The 23,304-nt window shown below is 36.0% G+C and overlaps 1 protein-coding gene across 1 annotated transcript in view; it reads left to right on the top strand.

Moving 5' to 3' along the window:
* Nucleotides 1-22,971, top strand: part of LOC133324346 (protein phosphatase 1 regulatory subunit 14B) — a 153,504-nt gene extending 130,533 nt beyond the window's left edge. The window contains exon 5 of the mRNA XM_061533192.1: nucleotides 22,961-22,971. The gene's annotated coding sequence lies outside the window, so the exon portion shown is untranslated. The remainder of the gene's footprint in view (nucleotides 1-22,960) is intronic.
* The last annotated feature ends 333 nt before the right edge of the window (nucleotides 22,972-23,304 follow it).

Below are 23,304 nucleotides of genomic sequence, written 5' to 3'. Positions count from 1 at the left end.
CGAATTTCCAAAAAATCCTTCTTACCCCAAACCTACACGCCCACAGTGATCCGAAATCTAAATTTCAGGATTCCAACTCTATCGCTTCACCCACAATTTAAATTGTACCAAATTTAGTACAGATTTCTAAAACTTCCTACATATCTCAATCTTTCAACTCATCGGTGATCCTGACTCCAAATTCCCTGATTCTAGCTCTATTGGTTCACCTAAAATTCAAATTGTACCAATTTTAGTACCATTTAGTGCCCATAAGTAATAATGTCTTAAACTTAGTCCTCGCCCCAAATCTACATCCCTAAATGATCCTGACGCCAAATTTCACTGTTCGTGCTCTATCGGTTCACCCAAATCTAAATTGTACCAATTATAGTACTATTTAGTACTTTTCGTACACATAAGTAAAACATTTCCAAAACTACGTACATATCCCAATCCTACACGCCGACTTACATACTTACTTACTTAGCTGGCTTGTGACAGAGCTTTCGTTCCATAAGCCGAGCTTAAAAAATATTTCCAGGCGCGTCGGTCTTTTGCGCAGTTTTTCCAATTTGAAAGACCATTGTCGGCGATGTTGTCTTCCACTTGATCTTTCCATCTTATTCTTGGCATTCCCCTTCTGCGTGAACCATCAGCTGGTTCGCTTTTATATGCCTTCTGGTCTGGGGCATCTTCATCCATTCACACAACATGACCTAGCCAACGTAGTCGCTGCAGCTCAATGCGTCTAACAATGTCGATGTCCGAGAATTGCTGGTACCGCTCATGGCTCATTCGATGGCGATATTCACCGTCAACGCAGACAGGCCCATAGATCTTTTGGAAAATGTTTCTCTCAAAAACCTACAAGAGCTGTCTCGTCTGCTTGCGTAAGTACCCATGCTTCAGATCCGTATAATAGCACGGGTAGTATCAGCGTCTTGTAGAGTGTGAGTTTGGTCTGGCGGGAGTTGGCCTTGCTTTTGAGTTGTTTGCTCAGACCACAGTAGCATCGGTTGTCCATCACTATCCTTCTCCGAATTTCAAAACTGATATCATTCGTTTTATTTATGCCGGTACCATGTATATAAAATCTTTAACTACCTCGAAGCTGTAGTTCTCAAGTTCCAAAGTTGGTCCGAGTCTACTGGACGTTGATATCAGTTTGGTCTTCTCGCCGTCATACTGCCAGACCCACTTTGGCAGACTCCTTCTTAATTTGTTCAAAGGTGATCGGCGTAGACGAGTAACATGTGTTGTTTGGTGTACAGAGTGCCATTTCTGTTCACTTTTGCCTCTCCTATGACCTTTTCCAGCAGGATGTTAAAAAGGTCACACGACAAACTATCACCTTGTCTGAATCCTCGTTCGGTATTAAAGGGCTCCGAGAGGTCCTTTCCGATTTTAACTGCTGATCTTGTGGCTGTTAAATTTATCCTGCATAGCCGAATTAATTTTGCAGGAATGCCAAAAGCAGACATGGCTTTAAACACCTCTGAACGGTTATTGCTGTCGAATGCGGCTTTATAGTCGACGAATAGTTGGAATGTGTCGATGTGTTTTTCGTGGGTTTTTTTTCCAGGATTTGGCACAGAGTGAAAATATGGTCAATGGTGGATTTGCCAAGTCTGGCCCAATAATGTCATTGGCCATTGACTTCAGTCGTTCACACAGCACTTGATATGCCATGGGAACGATACTTATTCCTCTATAGTTGGCACATATCGTCTTGTCTCCTTTTTTGTCCATGGGACACAGGATGCTGAGGTTCCAATCATTGGGCATGCTTTCCTCTAGCCAAATTGTACTAATCAGCTGGTGCATGCTCCTGACCAGCATCTGACCACCAGTCTTAAATAGTTCGGCTTGTATCCCATCGACACCTGCTGCTTTAATATTCCTCAGCCGATTGATTGCTATTCTGACTTCATCTTGGCTAGGTGGTACCGTCATCTATTTTCGTATACATGAGTTCACGCTTCCAGAACCATCTCCTTACATAGACTCTACATCTCAACCCTAATTCCAAATTTCATGTTTTTAGCTCTATCCATTCACATGCTACAAAATTGTACCAAATTAAGTACATTTTTGTACTTTTCGGATAGTTTTATTTCGAATTTTCAAAATAACTCTTCAAATTTCAGAGTTCTAGCTCTACCGATGGTATCACATTTGGTGCTTTTTAGTACATTTCGTACCGTTCTAGTACGAATTTCCAAAAACCCAGCCTTATCTATCACCTTTTGGACCAAGAGTGACCCTCACAGAAAATTTCAAGATTCTAGCTTCGTGTGGGCGTTGATGTATTGGTCCTTAAAAAAATATTTTTTTAATAAATACACGCCTTGTATTGGTCCTTAAAAAATATTTTTTAATAAATACACGCCTTGTATTGGTCCTTAAAAAAATATTTTTTAATAAATACACGCCTTGTATTGGTCCTTAAAAAATATTTTTTTAATAAATACACGCCTTTTATTGGTCCTTAAAAAAATATTTTTTAATAAATACACGCCTTGTATTGGTCCTTAAAAAAATATTTTTGTAATAAATACACGCCTTGTATTGGTCCTTACAAAATATTTTTTAATAAATCCACGCCTGGTATTGGTCCTTACAAAATATTTTTTAATAAATCCACGCCTGGTATTGGTCCTTAAAAAATATTTTTTAATAAATCCACGCCTTGTATTGGTCCTTAAAAAAATATTTTTTAATAAATCCACGCCTTGTATTGGTCCTTAAAAAAATATTTTTTAATAAATACACGCCTTGTATTGGTCCTTAAAAAAATATTTTTGTAATAAATACACGCCTTGTATTGGTCCTTACAAAATATTTTTTAATAAATCCACGCCTGGTATTGGTCCTTACAAAATATTTTTTAATAAATCCACGCCTTGTATTGGTCCTTAAAAAAATATTTTTTAATAAATCCACGCCTTGTATTGGTCCTTAAAAAAATATTTTTTAATAAATCCACGCCTTGTATTGGTCCTTGAAAAAATATTCTTTAAAAAATCCACGCCTTGTATTGGTCCTTGAAAAAATATTCTTTAAAAAATCCACGCCTTGTATTGGTCCTTGAAAAAATATTCTTTAAAAAATCCACGCCTGTGGTAGTCCCTGAAAAAATATTCTTTAAAAAAAATCCACGCCTGTGGTAGTCCCTGAAAAAATATTCTTTAAAAAAATCCACGCCTGAAAAAAATTTCTTTAAAAAAATACACGCCTGAAAAAAATTTCTTTAAAAAAATACACGCCTGTGGTAGTCCCTGATAAAATATTCTTTAAAAAAATCCACGTCTTGTATTGGTCCTTGAAAAAATGTTCTTCAAAAAATCCACGCCTTGTATTGGTCCTTGAAAAATATTCTTTAACAAATCAACGCCTTGAAAAAATATTCTTTAAAAAATCCACACCTTGTATTGGTCCTTGAAAAAATATTCTTTAAGAAATTCACACCTGTGGAAGTCTCCGGACAAATATTGTTCAAAAATCGATGCCCTAGTTAAATTAAATAAATTGATTTACTTTCCCATTTCCTTTCCCAATCACCCCTTAGGCAGGTGTCGAAGATACATCCCCGTGAACCAACAAACATTGTGTCCACGAAGGAAAAACTAATAGTCATTGTTAAGGAATTACCCGAACATCTAATAGCAATTAACAATCATTGCAAATCATTTTACCTTCGGGCGGAAGTAAAAACACTGCTGCTTAATCTCCTTAAGCCTCTTGCTTACTCCCCATTACTTTCTTCTTCGTCTAATTCCTTAGTATCAATCATCCACCCCTTTGTTGTTCGCACACAGAAGCCATCCAGCAGCCTAATGGTGGATATTGCCGAGTAATAAATAAAACGAAATCAATGACTGTGTGTGGCGTGAGTCACACTTTGTCTTTGGCGATTTTTGCCTAAAGCCGTGTCTTCGTTCGTATTTTCCCATTTGATGATTATTTATTGCATACCTTAAGGCAGTTAAGACCCCCGTTTTCTTTTTTTTTGCATTTGTCGTAGTCCCAACCCAACACAAGAAGGAAGGAAAACTACAGCCGCCGATATTTACTTACCATTACTTTTTTCTTGTTTTCTATTACTGGATTTTCCCTCTAAATATTTAAATGCCATATTCCCTCAATATGTTATGTATGTGTGGGGGAAGATGCTTTTAAAGACAGTGGTTTACCTGTCTTGTCGAGGAATACACCAGTCATGGATTTTAAAACAATATTTTTTTCAAAGCCCAACACCAGGCCTGAATTTTTAAAGAATATTTTTTCAAGGCGTGGATTTTTAAAGAATATTTTTTCAAGGCGTGGATTTTTAAAGAATATTTTTTAAGCCGGGAATTTTTAAAGACTATTTTTCCAAGGCGGGAAATTTTTTAAAATTTTTTTTCAAGACGTAAATTTTTAAAGAATATTTTTTCAAGGCGTGGATTTTTAAAGAATATTTTTTCAAGGCGTGGATTTTTAAAAAATATTTTTTCAAGGCGTGGATTTTTAAAAAATATTTTTTCAAGGCGTGGATTTTTAAAGAATATTTTTTCAAGGCGTGGATTTTTAAAGAATATTTTTTCAAGGCGTGGATTTTTAAAGAATATTTTTTCAAGGCGTGGATTTTTAAAGAATATTTTTTCAAGGCGTGGATTTTTAAAGAATATTTTTTCAAGGCGTGGATTTTTAAATAATATTTTTTCAAGGCGTGGATTTTTAAAGAATATTTTTTCAAGGCGTGGATTTTTAAAGAATATTTTTTCAAGACGTGGATTTTTAAAGAATATTTTTTCAAGACGTGGATTTTTAAAGAATATTTTTTCAAGGCCTATCACAAGGCGTGGATTTTTAAAGACTAGTTTTTCAAGGCCTATCACAAGGCGTGGATTTTTAAAGACTAGTTTTTCAAGGCCTATCACAAGGCGTGGATTTTTAAAGACTAGTTTTTCAAGGCCTATCACAAGGCGTGGATTTTTAAAGACTAGTTTTTCAAGGCCTATCACAAGGCGTGGATTTTTAAAGACTAGTTTTTCAAGGCCTATCACAAGGCGTGGATTTTTAAAGACTAGTTTTTCAAGGCCTATCACAAGGCGTGGATTTTTAAAGACTAGTTTTTCAAGGCCTATCACAAGGCGTGGATTTTTAAAGACTAGTTTTTCAAGGCCTATCACAAGGCGTGGATTTTTAAAGACTAGTTTTTCAAGGCCTATCACAAGGCGTGGATTTTTAAAGACTAGTTTTTCAAGGCCTATCACAAGGCGTGGATTTTTAAAGACTAGTTTTTCAAGGCCTATCACAAGGCGTGGATTTTTAAAGACTAGTTTTTCAAGGCCTATCACAAGGCGTGGATTTTTAAAGACTAGTTTTTCAAGGCCTATCACAAGGCGTGGATTTTTAAAGACTAGTTTTTCAAGGCCTATCACAAGGCGTGGATTTTTAAAGACTAGTTTTTCAAGGCCTATCACAAGGCGTGGATTTTTAAAGACTAGTTTTTCAAGGCCTATCACAAGGCGTGGTTTTTTAAAGACCAGTTTTTCAAGGCCTATCACAAGGCGTGGATTTTTAAAGACTAGTTTTTCAAGGCCTAGTAAACACTGTACATTTCTGTATTTACCTTCCAATATTAATACGAAAAATAAAACAATCTTCAGGTTCCTAGTTATGTTTGAGTTAGATACGCTGACAATTGCAAGATTTATGGTGTTCACGATATCCATGTGTACAATGGCTATGGGCGCATATGTCACATTCGCTACAGTTCCATATCTCGGTATTGAAAATTCACGTTGTTTTTGGAATTGTTTTTTGTTGTTGTGATGCTATTTTCTTATTTGTTTGACTTAGTATGGGTGATTGTTCTAAAAAAGTAAGGAGTACTGCATATGTTTGTGAGGACGATTTTTTTTTTCAGAAGAAGGGAATTAGTTTTTCATATAGAAAAAACCCGTTCCCATTTACTGAGGACTAATTTTCTATAGGAAAAAATTATCTTTTGTACTGAGGACGATTTTTTCTGTGTAAAACGGTCCTCGTTTGATGTCCGTGAAGATAAATTTTAAATTTAACTAGCAAAGACACAAACCACAAAACTGGTTCACATAGGGTTAAGACAGAGAGAGTGAGAGAATGCGAAATTGCAGATCTAAATCGAGATAGAGAGTGTGTGAGCGTAACTGAGAATGTGCCACAATTTGCAGAACAGAATTGTGCGCAGTATGTGAGCGTATTTGACAATGCGCCACCAATTTGCAGAACTAAATTGCGGCCGGCCTTATGCAAATTTCATATAAAATACCCCATTGTAAAAAAATTAAAAAAAGCTTCGGGGTTGAGGGTGGGGCTCAAACGAAAGGTCTAAGAGTGTACTTTCAGAATATGTGGACCATATAGGCAAAAAGAGTTTCGGAGATGGGAATTTTTCCGATTTTCTGAAAATTTTTAGGGTAACTTAGTTTGATTTAGTTCTGCAATTTCGCATTCTCTTACACTCTCTGTCTTAACACTATGTGAACCAGCGAAAAAGGTCTAAGAGTGTACTTTCAAAATATGTGGACCATATAGGCAAAAATAGTTTCGGAGATGGGAATTTTTCCGATTTTCTGAAAATTTTTAGGGTGACTTTAGGGTAATTTCCGATAAAATCGGCCACTGTAAAAAAATTAGGAAGGGTTCGGGGTTGAGGGGGCCTCAAACGAAAGGTTTAAGAGTGTACTTTCAGAATATGTGGACCATATAGGCAAAAAGAGTTTCGGAGATGGGAATTTTTCCGATTTTCTGAAAATTTTTAGGGTGACTTAGTTCGATTTAGTTCTGCATTTCCGCATTCTCTTACTCTCTCTGTCTTAACACTATGTGAGCCAGCGAAAAAGTTTGGTGGTTTGTGTCTTTGCTAGTTAAATTTTAAATTTATCTTCACGGACATCCTCGTTTGTTGAGGATGATATTTTTTTTTGGAAAAAAACAGCCCACATTTAGTCAGGACGAATTTTTGTTAAAGAAAAAAGTCCTCATTTACTGAGTACGATTTTTTTTCTATAGAAAAAACGTCCTCATTTACTGAGGACGATTTTTTTCTATAGTCCTCCGTATCTGAGGACGATTTTTTTCTATAGAAAAGACGTCCTCATTTACTGAGGACGATTTTTTTCTATAGTCCTCCGTATCTGAGGACGATTTTTTTCTTTTGAAAAAGTCCTCCGCTACTGAGGCCAAATTTTTTTAGAGGAAAATCGCCGATTTACAACATACAAATTCAATACATATTACCACACTACAAGTGATTTAAGCAGAACGCTTGGTTACCAATGCAATACATATCAGACGAGAATAAATACACAACAACAAAAAACTACTTCCTCCAAAAAATATTCTTCACATCTTCAACTAAGTCAAAAACATTGTACATTTTTCTTTAGCTGAAAAATAAATCCGACAACACCAAGTCAAAATCTTAACAGGGAATTTTAAATGATAACAACTGCTGTTAACGTCTTTTCCAGCAGCGAATGCATCTTGAACACATCTTCATACAAACTCACACGCTTTAAGACGGGAAATTGCTTTTGAATACATATCCTCGAAGAAAGCATCATCTCCTTCAACAGCTATAGTGAACTCCTTCGAGTAGAGTCCTTATGTTAGACATATAACACCTGAAGTGTTTGTATTATTGTTGAGAACCTGATTTTTTTTACTCATGTTGGTGTTTTCTTCTCTTCTATTTTTTTGGGATACCAGCTAATCTTTATTGGTAAAAACCAAGCAGAAGCAAGCTCTGTAAGTCACATCCGATACTAAGTAGCTTATCACCGAACAAGTGAATACCAAATGACTTTTTATGCACATCCACAGAAGAAGAGGATGGTGACGAGAAGAGAGCTCCAGCTTACAAATGGAGATATTTGTAAGACACGATAACTACTAGGTGTTTTAAGTATGTGTAGTGAAAAAAACACACACACACATATGTTTGTGTCTCCTACACATGGATAATGATTACAGGAGTTTAACATAAATTTTGAAAACAAGGATGTGATAACATATTTGGTGTAGCATTTTTTGTTGAGATAGTTACTGCAGGATTTAAATGACATTAACTGCACATTTGTGAATTTTTTCGGATTTTCTTTTTAATTTTCTAAAAATATATATTTCCAGGACCATATATGCGTTGACTTACAAAAAGTCAAGGGCCATAAAAGTGTAATTTTTTAATAATCATTTTTTCAAGGACCTTTTAGGCATGGATTTGTAAAATATTTCTTTCAAGGATCATAAAAATGTTTGTTTAAATAAAATTTTTTTAAATACCACATAAGCGTAAATTTTTAAAAACAGTTCTTAAGGACCATTGTATATTCTCAAAAATGATTGTTTTAAAGGGCATGGAACGGAGGACTTTTTTCTTTAAAAAAAATTCCACTTCAGCAAAGGGGGAAAATCGTCCACAGTAAGGGGAAGGACTTTATATATAAAAAAATGGGGATTTCCTATAAAAAATCATCCCCAAAAACGTCCTCAGTAACGGATGACTTTTTCTATAGAAAATAATTCGTTCTTAGTAAAGGAGGGAGAAAAAAGTTCTACCGTACTAAGAACGAATTATTTCCTATAGAAAACCAGTAAGAAAAGTAGTAAGTCGGACGGGGCCGACTATATGATACCCTTCACCACTGTGGGTATATTCAACAGATGAATCCTAACAAACGTCGAATTTTTAAAGGACCATTAACATGAAAATGGATCCATAAACATGTAATTCTGCAACCTATACTATATTTTTCATTTGGTCAGATACATGGTTGCTTCAAGCTACGTTATATCTACTTCAGTACGCTGTGCCAAATTTTTTGTCAATCAGCCTACCTTGGGGTCTTTGGTGAACCATTTATATATCGGACGAAAATATATGTGCGAGCTATATCTAAATCTGGACCGACCCACATCATTCTAAACCTAATTCAGTACGCTGTGTCAAATTTCGTGCAAATCGAAAGATATATAGGGACTTTGGTCCACCATTTATATAAAATCGGACGAAAATATATATGGGAGCTATATCTAAATCTGGACCGATTTTCAGGAAACTTAACACACATCATTCTAGACCTAATTCATTACGATATGCCAAATTTCGTGCAAATCGAAAGATATATAGGGACATTGGTACACTATTTACCTTAAATCGGACGAAAATATATATGGGAGCTATATCTAAATCTGAACCGATTTTTCCCAATTTCAATAGGGTTCGTCCTTGGGCCAATTAAGTGACCTGTGCCAAATTTTATAATCGGATCATAAATGCGACCTGTACTTTGTTAACAAAAATACATGTACGGACGGACAGACGGACATGCATAAATCGACTCAGAAAGTGATTCTATGCATATTCTCAAAAGGAACCATGGGTCTATCTCGATTATTTTTGCCTGTTACAAACATATGCACAAAGACATAATACCCTGTACCACAGTGTGGTGAAGGGCATAAATAGTCATCCGTTACTGAGAACATTACTGGAGATGATTTTTTATAGGAAATTTCCAATTTTTTTTTTGTAAAAAGTCCTTCCGAGGACTTTTCCTCAGTAGAGGAAAACTTTTTCTATAGAAAAAAATTCGTCCTCAGTAGAGGAGGACTTTTTTCTATAGAAAAAAATTCGTCTTCAGTAGAGGAGGACTTTTTTCTATAGAAAAAAATCGTCTTCAGTAGAGGACTTTTTTATAGGAAAAAAATTGTCCACAATAACACAGGAGGACTTTTTTCTAATGATAAATTTTTTCTGTAGAAACGAATTCGTCCTCAGTAACGGAGAACTTTTTTCTATAGAGGACTTTTTTCAGTAGAGGACTTTTTTATAGGAAAAAAATTGTCCACAATAACACAGGAGGACTTTTTTCTAATGATAAATTTTTTCTGTAGAAACTAATTCGTCCTCAGTAACGGAGAACTTTTTTCTATAGAAAAAAAAATCGTCCTCAGTAACGGAGGACGTTTTTTCTATAGAAAAAAATTCGTCCTCAGTGACAAAGGACTATATTTGTCCTCAATGACAGATAACGTTTTTCTGAAAAAAAAAGACTGGGGGACTCCTTTCTATAGAAAAAAATTGCCCTCCGTAAATGGGGAATTTTTTAAATAGAAAGAAATTCGTCCTCTGAAACAGAATACACTCTTCTGCGGAAAAAAACGTCCTCAGTAACGGCGGATTTTTTTCTATAGAAAAAAATTCGTCCTCAGTAAATGAGGAATTTTTTTCTATAGGAAAAAATTGTCATCAGTAAATGAGAATTCGTCCAAGAGGAGGAGGACTTATTTTCTATATAAAAAAATCGTCCTCAATTGAGAGGGACTTTTTTCTATAAAAGAAAATTCGTCCTCAGTAACAGAGGACTTTTTCTATTGAAAAAAATTGTCATCTGAAAGGAGGACTTTTTTTCCTATAGAAACAATTGTACTCAGCAAAAAATCGTTCTCAATAACGAAGGACTTTTTTTCTATAGAAAAAAAATCGTCCTCAGTAATGGAGGACTTTTTTTCTATAGAAGAAATCGTCTTCAATAAAGAAGTATTTTTTTAAGGAAAAAAAATCGTCCTTATTAACGGAGGACTAATTTTGGTTAAATTAGAACTTTTCTGTATAGGAAAAAATCGTCTTCAGTAAATGAGGACTTTAAAAAAAAATATTTTTTTAGAAAAAAAATCGTCTTCCGTAAAAGGAAAGCGCGAATGTAGAAAAAAATCGACCTCTGTAAATTATAACTGTTTTTATAGAAGAACGGTCCACTATTGCTTCCAATTTCCATTTTTATTTTCTTTTGTTTGTGGCCGACCATTGTTCTGTTTTTTGTGCTCCTTCATTGTTAACTATCCCGTCTGATATTCGAAACTATGTTTTGTTTGCAACATCTTTTGTTTATTTTTGCCTCGGTGGAGGTATTCTGGTCAAGTGCACCATAGATCGCAATAAGCAAATATGGACCAACAGTTTGTACTTTGTGTGGGACTGCATTTGCCGTTTTTTTGCTCTATGCTGCCTTCATGTGCATATGTGTAGAAGCTTATGTGGCTTTTATTGTTTTCTTCCCTAAAGTGCTAAAGTAATTTAAATATTTTATGAGAAAACCAACTGACGTTAACAATGGGTCGTACCGGAAAAATTAATAAACACAATTTTTTCTCAAATAAAAAAAGACCCGTTCTTCTTTTATAGGGTATATAGAAGCTCCATTGGTCGTCTATAAGAAGATCTATTGTCCATCTGTGCGAATACATATTATAGACTTCGAAAATAAAACCTGAGGTTCTTATAAAAAGTATTATATAAGAAGATCCATTGGTTTTCACCAAAAAGACCGAGGAAAAAGTCCTTATTTACTGACGGCGAATTTTTTTTATAAAAATGTCCTCATTTACTGAAGACGTTTTTTCTATAGAAAAAAGTCTTCGTTTACTAAGGACGATTTATTATAGAAAAAAGTCCTCCGTTACTGAGGAATCGTGAAAACGATTTTTTCTAAGAAAAAAAGTCCTTCGTTACTGCAAGAAGGACCGACCTATTGATTGACCCATAAGATTGCCCATTGGTCTTTTACATTCTTTACATCCCAATATTATTCACCCTTTTGTTGTCTGTTTTCTCTCTATAATGTTTTGTTTTTTTCTCTTTCGTACGGTCTACTTATGCAAACTATTCAAAAGTAATGTCTCTGTTGGTGCAATGAATTTTTTATTAGAAATTTCTATATTTTCAGATGTTAGTTTTTCTGTTCTCTATGTGGAAATAAATACAAATGTTTTTCCAGCATATTTACATTTTTCCACACACACACATTCATATCTATATCTGTGTTAGTTTTATGTTCTTATTTTTATTTTTCTGCTAAACGAATGTTCATTTGAATATAATTATTATAATTTTGTTTGTTTTCTTTTTCTCATTTCAGCAATTGTACTCAAGGTAAGCCAAACTTTTTTAAAAACATTTATTACTTAATAATATTAAATTAAATTTGCATTAGTTTTCGTTAATTGGATAACAACTAACAAATACGGAAAATGGACCTGACTCTTATATGAGTGGTATGATAAAGCATGGATCATATATGATTTTCTGCATTCATATACGAGTATTTTTACCCCAATGAAACCGAAATGTCATATTATAGCCACTTTGGTGGGAACAAGCGACAAAAATTTCAAATATCCGAAAATTGCCAGCGGAACCTAGAGAAGAAAATAGAAAATACATATTGAGATTGGAATCCCTATACTTTTAGGAAATCTGCGCTCCTACTGAAGACTTTCCGTCTTTGTCGTCTTTGTAAGAATGAACAGTGGCATGAGAAATGCTCAAATGTTCGTTGTCTTCCCCGCCACAATGCCTGTTAGCAGAGACGTAAGCAGGGGTGTCTAAACTTACTCGAAGGGAGTAACCGATTTCATCCAAACATTGCACATCGTAATATTTCTCCCAAGCATAGTTCAAGTTCGAATGTGGGAAATATCGGCTAACTCCTTCTGGAACCTCCCTCCCCCACTATAATGTCAAAATTGAGCAAAACAAATTCGAAATAAAAAAATGACAAATGACTTCGACATTTGTAATACCAAATCAGTTGCTCGAGTAAACAAAAATTGGATAGAGGGTCAACATACACCAGTAGAAGTCAATAGGACACTGATAAGATATTGCTGAAATAATCAGGTTAATTAAAATATGTTTTTAGATAGAATGATGTCCATTTAATCGATTCAGCCTATTCGAAAGAAAAACTTTACATTCGGTCAAAATTTAAACAATTTGAGTCGATCAGCAAGATCTTAGCTGTGTGCTATAGACTTATCCATGATCCATTTATCCATGATCAAACTTTAAATGGTAAATAAATCGAAAACAAATTATTTTTTTTTTACAATTCTCCCTTAATACTTTTTCGTAGAACTATAAGTGGTAAAAAAAAAATTTAGAGCCTCCAGTTTTTAACTTTTGAGATAAAAGACACAAAAGAGAGGTCACTCACGCGACTTTAAATACACATGACTTTAGACACCATTGCAGTTGGCATTTTTTCAAGGTCGTGAATTTATTAAAGAATATTTTTGAGGTGTGGATTTATTAAAGAATATTTTTTTGGATTTTTTTAAAGGAGTATAATAGGCGTGGATTTCTTTGGGAATATTTTTTCAAGGACTATGAAATGCGTGGAGTTTTTAAAATATTTCTTCAAGGACTATCAAAGGCGTGGATTTTTTAAGAATATTTTTTCAATGGCTATCATAGGCTCCTTTTGATTTGATGCTCCTTTATTACATTTTTATTTAATCTATTTATTATACCCTTCACCACACTGTGGTACAGGAAAGGAAACGAGATAGACCCATAGTTCCATTTTGAGAATATATGCATAGAATCACTTTCTGAGTCGATTTATGCATGTAGGTCCGTCCATCTGTCTGTCAGTCCGTCTGTTGGTGTTAAATTGTAAACAAAGTACAGGTCATATGATTGGCCCAAGGACGAACTCTATTGAAATTGGAAAAATCGGTTCAGATTTAGATATAGCCCCCATATATATTTTCCTCCGACTGGTGCACCTAAGTCCCTATATATATTTCGATTTGCGCGAAATTTGGCATAACGTACTGAATTGAGTCCAGAATGATGTCTGCCAAGTTTCGTAAAAATCGGTCCAGATATAGATATAGCTCCCATATATAGTTTCGTCCGATTTTATGTAAATGGTTCACCAAAATCCCTATATATCTTTCGATTTGCACGAAATTTCGCACAACGTACTGAATTTAACCTAGAGTGATGTCTGCTAAGTTTTGTGCAAATCGGTTCAAATTTAGATATAGCTCCTATATATGTTTTCGCTCGATTTAATGTAAATGGTGCATCAAAGTCCCGATATATCTTTCGATTTTCACGAAATTTGACAGTCTTTAAATTAGTATTTATGCTAAGAACAACAGGAAAAAATGACAAGAGTGGTCTTTCTTAGTATTTTTTTTCCTTTACTTTACGTACTTAAGCACAATTAAAAAACAAATTCTTCGACATTGGTTTACCTTTTGCCGGAAATGTCCATATGCAACATTACAAGGATCATTAAACGCACAAGGAAGTTAAATATTCCTGATCACTGGAAATGATGAATCTCTGTGGGAGGTTGTCCTTTTTTCCTTCTCTAATTGTATACATTTCGCATGTGTTTGAATATAGATTGGGGAACAACTCTAGTTTAGTAAAAACTATCAGATTTTTCTGAAATTTTTTTCCACAGGAATGTATTTTTACCCTTATTATGGGGATATCTCTTTTTTTCTTGGGGGATGTACCCGGTTACCCGGTTATTTGACCCGGGTACCCGGTTATATCCGGTTCTACGGATCCGGAGATATATTCATTTTGGAGATATATTCAAAAAACTGGGTTTTGGTCCCCGATTTTTTTGAAAAACTCCCTAAACGTCGAACTTGGGTCCATTATAGTCCCTCTCCAACCCAGACTCAAATGATAGACCACAATTTGCCCTTTCCAAAATGGTGCGATATGGGGCTGTATCTGTTGTGTATCAAAAGGTATAGGCCTTAGAACCCTAGATTGGAAATTGACCCCTTTCCTAGTGAGTATTTAAACATTTATGAGCTTTTTCGTAGTCATTCAGAGCCATCGATAGATCATTAAAATCTTTAGCTGACAGCTGATAAGAATGGTATGATAGGTCTTTGCAGACTTTTGGGATCTGCTGCAAATGTGCCAAAGAATTTTCACTCCTCCCAATGAAGTGGCGAAAGATACGGACATTAAAACAAATTAGAACCTTTAAGTATACCGTCATATCTCGACTAGCTGAGTCGATCTAGACATGTGTGTCCATCCGTCTGTCCATTATAATTTGTATAAATTTTGCATGTAGAATGGGTTCGGCCCAATGAAGACCCCTATTGTTTTTGAAAAAGATCAGTTAATATTTAGGGGATGAAATAGACCAAATACTAAATTTTTGTCAGTTTTTCTGGTCGCTCCAGAGGCCGCAATAATGACCCGAACATCGTGAAATTTTACATGGAGAAGGGGATCGGGTCAAAGAATAAGCATGCCTGTTTTGATAAAGATCGGTCAATATTTAGCGGGTCAAATGGACCTGACTTTTGTGTGAAAAATTACAAAATTTGTATTCTATGGCGTATTTATTTACTCCCGAAGGACATAGACCCGAGAAGTTGATAGCATATCCAAGAGGAGTGGTTGTAACAATTATATACCAATTATATGGTCGTATGTACTCAAATGTGGGAGCTACACTTAAATATTTACAAGTGCTTACTTATTCAGATATTATTTAGTAAACCATTGCCACAATAGAGGACAGAAATAAAGCGCTGATATCTTTGAAATGTTCCATTAGTTTCCAGTCATGGTCATGGACAGCGCCTATAACTTTAGGTGATGATCAGATAATAATTTTAGGGATGAAGTTGCCCAAAAACTTATTTTTCCGTGGTAGTTGTGTAGGGTATCGTATGGTCGGCCCCGTCCGACAATACTGCTCCGCTCACTGGTTCGTACAAGTTTTTATAGTTAAGTATCAGAGGACAATAACAAGCCATAACTTTTTTATATATGTTGAATAAGTACTGACATATAGAGCTCTAAACATAAAGAGCTCCATGTGCCCCAGTCTACCCTACATATTTCCAAAACAACTTCCATATCTCAACATTACACAACATCAGAAATTTAGCTCTATACTAATTTTGGTACAATTTATTACCATTCGTACTCTTGTATTTACAGTAATTTCCAAAACTAATTCGAAATTTCATAATTCGAGCTCGATAGGTTCACCAAAAATTCAAATTGTACCAAATTTAGTACACATAAGTACGAATCTTCAAAGCTACTTATATTATACAATCAATGGAAATCTTATTTCCCGATTTCAGAATTCCAGACCTATCAATTTGCCTGCATCGAAATTCAAGATTCCAGCTCTATCGGTTCAACCAAATCCAAATTTGGTACCATTTAGTACACAAAATTAGTACGAAATTTCAAATCTTTGTGCATACCCAAATCGTACACCCCAACAATGATCCTAACTTTAAATTGAGGGATTCCAGCTCGATCGGTTCACCGAAAACCAATATGTAATAAATTTAGTGCACATTTGCAAAATATTCTACATACCTCAATTCCTGCAATGATCGTAACTCCAAATTTTAAGATTCTAGCTCTATCGGTTCACAAAAAATTATAATTGTACCATATTTAGTACCCATAAGAATGAATTTCCAAAACTACATTTATACTCCATTACTTATTTCCAAATTTTAGTGTTCCAGCTCGTTCGCTTCACCCAAATCCAAATTGTATCCATTTGCAGTAAATGTACTAAAACTTTTCGTACACATAAAATAAAAAAGTTCCAAATCTACCTACATATCCCAATCCTACACTCCGACGGTAATGTTAATGTAAAATTTCAGGATTCCAGCTCCATTCGTATCTCCAAATCAAAATTGTACCAAATATAGTACCATATAGTACTTTTCGTATTCATGAGTACATACTTCCTAAACCTCCACCCTACTACTTCGACACCTTGATTCACATTCCAAATTTCAAGTTTTTAGATAATTTCCGTTCACATGCTACGACAAATTTAGTACATTTTAGTACTTTTCAGATACTTATAGTTCCGTTGGATCCGACCGTGAAAACTCGTGGGATTATGAATTAAAAAATAAAATTAATAGATTACAAAAATTCTATTTTTAATTTTAATACATTAATTTATCGGCTCAAGAACAACAAAGCAGCAGGAGCCGATGGGTTACCAGCCGAACTATTCAAGACTGGTGGCCAGATGCTGTTCAGGAGCATGTACCAGCTGATTAGCACAATTTGGCTAGATAAATGCATGCCAATGATTGGAATCGCAGCACCCTGTGTCCTGTGCACAAAAAAAGGAGACAAGACGATATGTCCAACTATAGAGGAATAAGTCTCCTTCCCATCGCATATAAAGTGCTATCCAGTGTGCTGTGTGAACGATTGAAGCCAATGGTCAATGACATCATCGGACCATACCAATGCGGCTTCAGACCTGGCAAATTCACCATTGACCAGGTTTTCACTCTGCGCCAAATCCTGGAAAAGACCCACGAAAAACACATCGACACATACCACCTATTTCTCGACTATAAAGCCGCATTCGACAGCCCTATCCGTCCCGAGGTGTTTAAAGCCATGTCTGCGTTCGGCATTCCTGCAAAATTAATACGGCTATGCAGGATAACTTTATGTGGCACAAGGTACGCATTTAGAGTAGGAAAGGACCTATCGGAGCCCTTCAATACCGAACGAGGATTCAGACAAGGTGACAGTTTGTTGTGTGATCTTTTTAACATCCTACTGGAAAAGGTCATACGAGACGCCTACGCCGATGACATTGATATAATGGTTCGAACATTGCGAGCGGTAACCTTTGAACAAATTGAAAAGCAGTCTGCCGAAGTGGGTCTGCCAATAAAAGGCGACATGAGCTGGAACATGAGAACTACAGTTTCGAGGTAGTTAAAAACTTTATATACCTTGGTACCGCCATAAATAAAACGAATGACATCAGTTTCGAAATTCGGAGAAGGATTGTGATGGCCAACAGATGCTACTATGGTCTAAGTAAGCAGTTTAGAAACAGGGCCACCTCCCGCAGACCAAACTCACACTTTATAAGACGCTGGTACTACCCGTTCTATTATATGGATCAGAAGCATGGGTACTTGCGCAAGCAGATGAGGCCGCTCTTGGAGTGTTTGAGAGAAAAATTCTCCGAAAGATCTACGGGCCGATCTGCGTCGACGGTAAATATCGGCGTCGAATGAACCACGAGCTTTACAATTTATACGCGGACATCGACATAGTCAGTCGTATTGAGCTGCAGCGACTACGGTGGCTAGGCCATGTTGTGCGGATGAATAAAAATGTCCCAGCCCAAAAGGCATATAAAAACGAGCCTACTGATGGTTCCCGTAGATGGAAAGACCAAGTAAAAAACAACATCTTGGAACGTGGTCTTCCAAATTGGTGGACTTGCGCACAAGACCAAACCGCTTGGAAATCTTTTTTAAGCTCGGCTTATGGAACAACCGTTCTGTAACAAGCCAGCTAAGTAAAGTACATTAATAATTTTTCTAATATATAAAATCTAAAGCATACTTTCAAGCAGTTGTATATATTAATATATCATTGCATACTTTTAATGTATGTGTGTGTGCGTGATGATGTGTGATGACAACATTTAAAATTCATGTTCTACCATATGTTAATTTATTTGTTTAACAAACAAAAACACAATCATGTATAATTATGATATCATTATTTTTATATTTAAACAAAACTTGATGATATTCATGGTCATGTATCGTTCCCCCTCCCCCTTCTCCGCTCCCGTCTTTCCGGCCATCAGCCAATAAATAAAACAAATAAAGGCCGGGTTTTTGCAATGTGAAAGGACAAACAATTTTAATACAGCTAACAATGACAAGAACAACAACGACAACAACAACACCACCATGAAGAATATGAGCAATTATAACAATAACACGCATGTCATCTGTCAGTGACAAACGGTCATCAATCAAGTTGTAGATGGAAATCCCTTTGGTCCTTTCGACTTTTGCGGGTCATTGCAAATCGTCAGAAATTGAAACGTTTAACCCCACAAAAATATTGGAACATGAAAAACGAGGGTGTGGGGTGGGTGGCCGAGTGAGTGAGCCAATCCCAAACTGTTCATTACAGAACAACCATTGATATGTAGTCGGCCGTCAGTAAAAGTCATTTAGTTAAGTTTTTGACCATAACCAAAAAAATGTTATACCCTTCACCACAGCGTGGTACAGGGTATTTGTCCATATGTTTGTAACAGGCAAAAGAAAACGAGATAGACACATGGTTCCTTTTGAGAATATGCATAGAATCACTTTCTAAGTCGATTTATGCATGTCCGTCCGTCTGCCCATTTTAAATTGTAAACAAAGTACAGGTCGCATTTATGATCCGAATTGGATGAAATTTGGCACAGCTAGTCTATTTGGCCCAAGGACGAACCCTATTGAAATTGGGAAAAATCGGTTCAGATTTAGATATAGCTCCCATATATATTTTCGTCCGATTTCATGTAAATGGTGTTTCAAAGTCCCTATATATCTTCCGATTTTCACGAAATTTGGCATAGCGTACTGAATTGAGCCTAGAATGATGTGTGTTAAGTTTCATGAAAATCGGTTCAGGTTAAGATATACCTCCCATATATATTTTCGTCCGATTTTATGTAAATGGTGTACCAAAATCCCTATATATCTTCCGATTTGCACGAAATTTGGCATAGCGTACTGAATTGAGTCTAGAATGACGTGCGCAAAGTTTCGTGAAAATCGTCCGATTTTATGTAAATGGTGCCCCGAAGCCATATATATCTTTCGATTTGCACGAAATTTGGCATAGCGTAGAATGATGTACGATAAGGTTTGTGAAAATCGTGAAACCGTGAAAATCGGTTCAATGAAATGAAATTTGGCATAGGTCCCAGAAAGGCATAAAGATCTTATAATCAAGTTCGTTCAATTTGATGTCAATGTTCTTTCGAAAAAGGCGGAGTCTGTTAGGAGACATATGCAGAATATACCCAAAGTGGTGAAGGGTATTATATAGTCGGCCCAGTCTGACTTTACTACTTTCCTTACTGTTTTTTTTTTCTCTGATAAATCTCTCCGAATAGAGAAGGCCATTTAAGGTTTTTGGGTTGAATAAGTTTTCGTATTTTTCGGGTGGGGTAAATATACAAACACACATTTCTAGAAAAGATATGACCCACTTTTTGATAAAAATAAAACTTTTAACAATTTATTCATGCCATTTACCACAAAACAAAAACAATGGAAAGGAAATCAAAAAGTTTTGTTCCATATTTTCTCTGGCTGGTTGATATGAAATATTTTTTGTCGTCCATAAACAACTATGGCACATTTAATTGCCACTGGTCAAAATTGTTGTTATGATTTCTTTTTTGGAAATCTCTCTTTTATTATTTCTCTTATCTGGTGGTTACTTAAAAAAAAAAACTCCGAAATGTCCCATATATATGAAACATATATTTTTGAATCATAAATAACAACCGAGGTCGAACGTCATCATATGTGTCGTAGTTCCGTTTGATGTTTCCTTTCTACGGCCACTACTATCTGTCTATCCGCCTGCCTGCCTGTCTTTCTGTCAGCAGTTTCTTGTTCGTCATAACTCTGACGACGAACAGATTGCCAAGGGGATTTCGGAATGAAATTGTTGTGAAATGTTAATACATTTGGGAAATTAATTGTTATAAATTCACACGGACACTCACACACCCATCCGTACACCTACACAACCACAGCAATTAAACATTTAAGGAAAACCAACAGCCGCCGCTACACACAACAGAGACAAATGACATAAATTGAAATAAATGACATTAAATTAATTGCATGTGTGTGTATGTGTTTAGGCTTGTTAATTATACGTGCTGAAACTGGACATTAAATAATATTCCAATTAAATTATTTAAATATATAAGAATTTAATACAATTTTTATTTTTTTTTATAATAAATGGAAGTTACTAAAAATAAAAAACAGTCGAGGAAGCATCTAGCCAAAAATCTCCACCAGACAATAGATAGCCTCACAAATAGAAGGTATACCAGGAGACAATCCATAAAATATCGTATCTGGCAACCTTTGAAAGAAATCAATAACTTAAAAAATGCCAAGAAAATTATCAATAGCAGAGATACTTAATATTATGTGGGTACCTACCATGCGGCCATACTCCACGGTGCTGTAAACACCAGCTAAATACAAAGCGTCAACCAACGTCCCCACACCAAAATGCAGGTACCAATCGATCACATGTATTTGGACGTTATCATGAGGAGCGGAGTCCAAAAAAAAAACTCCTGCCTTTCAATGGGGTCAAGCACCCGGTTGTAATGCAACTCCACACCGAGCCGAAGCTCTTCCCTCGATTTGGCTATAAACCACTCACAGTGCGATGCTCCCTGAATGGCCAACACCAACTGCCAGGCTAGATCCGCAAACCTAACACTTGTGCTACGGAAACCTTCGATCAGGTTCATAGTCGAAGCTGTTGCGAGTAGAACCCCAAACAGTTCGAGAGGGGAACCCTCATACTATATAGCCTCCGCCCAGCTGCATAGCCGAAGCTACTACCATTAGAATTAATATTTCAGGCTCTATACAATGGAACATTCGCTGAAAGGGGCTTAAAAGCAAAAGTGACCACCAACATTGGATCTTATCAATGCGGTTTCAGTCCTGGCAAATCTCTGCGCCAAATCCTGAAAAGGCCCACGAAAAATACATAGACACATTTTTGTCGACTACAAAGCCGCATTCGTCAACCCAATTTGATCAGAGGCGTTTAAAACCATATCTGCGTTTGACATTCCTGCAAAATTAATACGGCTATGCAGGATAACTTTAATTGGTCCAAGTTCAGCAATTAAAATCGGAAAGGACCTCTCGGACGAGGTTCTGAACACAAACAACACATGTTAATAGCCTACGCCGACCACATCAACATAATGGGTCGAACATTGCGAGCGGTAACAGCCAATTTTGAACGAATTGAGAAGGAGTATGCCAAGGTGGTACTGACAGTAAATGCCGAGAAGACCAAAATGATTGTATCAACGCGCAAGACGTCAAGTAGACTCGGACCAACTGTGTAACTTGATAATGACAGCTTCGAAGTAGTAAACGATTTTATATACCTCGGTGCCGCCATAAACAAGCTTTGAAATCCGGAGGAGAATAGTGCTGGCCAACAGATGTTACTATGGTCTGAATAAGCCACTCAAGAGCAAGGCCACCAGACCAAACTCACACTCTACAAGACGCTGATTTTACCCGTGCTAGCATGGGTGTGAAACAGGGGTACTTGCGCAAGCAGCTCTTGGAGTGATTGAGAGAAAAAATTCTCCGGAAGATCTATGGGTCGACGGTGAATATCGCCGTCGAATGCACCCTGAACTGTACCATATATTCTCGGACATCGACATAGTCAGACGTATCGAGCTGCAGCGACTACGTTGCCTAAGTCATGTTGTGAGAATGGATGAGGAAGCCCAGCACAAATGGAAATGCCACGAATTCGATGGAAAGATCAAAGTGAAGACAACATCTTGAAACATGGTCTTTCAAATTGGAAGAACTGCGTATATATTCGACGCGCTTGGAAATCTAATGGAACAAATGTTCTGTCACTAGATTTGTGATTAATATAAAGATAACTAAGACCATGATAATGTATAACATCAGTACAGAAAACATCATGCTACAAGGCCATTTTCTTAACGATGACAATCCTCACGAAAGTTCATTTTCATGCTAAGGCTGGAAATCTTTACCAAAAAATTCAATCGGTTTAACATCATCACAAGAATTTTATACAATAGGAATGATAGGAGATAGCGCAACGCAGAGGAAAATTGCAACACTACAACTACACAAAATTCAACCACTACACAAAATTCAACCACTACACAAAATTCAAGGATCACTACGCAAAATTCAAGAATGCAAGGATGCCACTAGACAACGATAGATGGCAGAACCATCACCTAGAACGAACCACCACAGACCAAATATCTACTTAGCTGGAATGAAAAACCACGTTAACACAAGGACTAACCGAGCCCTATACCACCAAGGACGAAACAAACTAATATCAAATTTAGAGATTTTAAATCTGTTCGTTCATTTGGAATTTCGTTTGAAAGAATTCGAAATATTGGTCTCATACTAATGTTCAACACTCCGTCTCAATACCAAATATACTAATTTTAGTACAAATTAGGTCTTTTAGTACAAATTAGTTTTTTTCGTATTCGTTAAAAACGATGCATTTCACCCCTTTCATTCTTATATTTAGTGCATATAGGAGTTTGGTATTGAAGAATATTAGTCCACGGTCCCATACAACTGTGCCACTTAATTTTCCATATTTTGGGGATCGATCTTTAGGTATAGAACCTCAAAAAAAAAAATCGAGTACTTTTATAGATATTTTGATGGTCCTTAACGAATTTTCCAAGAAGATTTTCTTTTTCTACATAGCCTCCACACAAAGGGCACTCGTCATTTCTGTTACCCATTTTTCAATCTCATCGATTTAAGATATTTTGAATGTTAACCTCAGGTATAAGAATGTCGGGTCTGTCAAACTAAACTTTCTTTTTATATATT

The sequence above is a fragment of the Musca vetustissima genome, unplaced genomic scaffold, assembly GCF_032173495.1.
Source record: "Musca vetustissima isolate MV318-11 ecotype Yass unplaced genomic scaffold, APGP_CSIRO_Mvet_v1 utg39023, whole genome shotgun sequence".
In the NCBI taxonomy this organism is placed as follows: domain Eukaryota; kingdom Metazoa; phylum Arthropoda; class Insecta; order Diptera; family Muscidae; genus Musca; species Musca vetustissima.
This window is presented reverse-complemented; position numbering and strand designations above follow the sequence as displayed.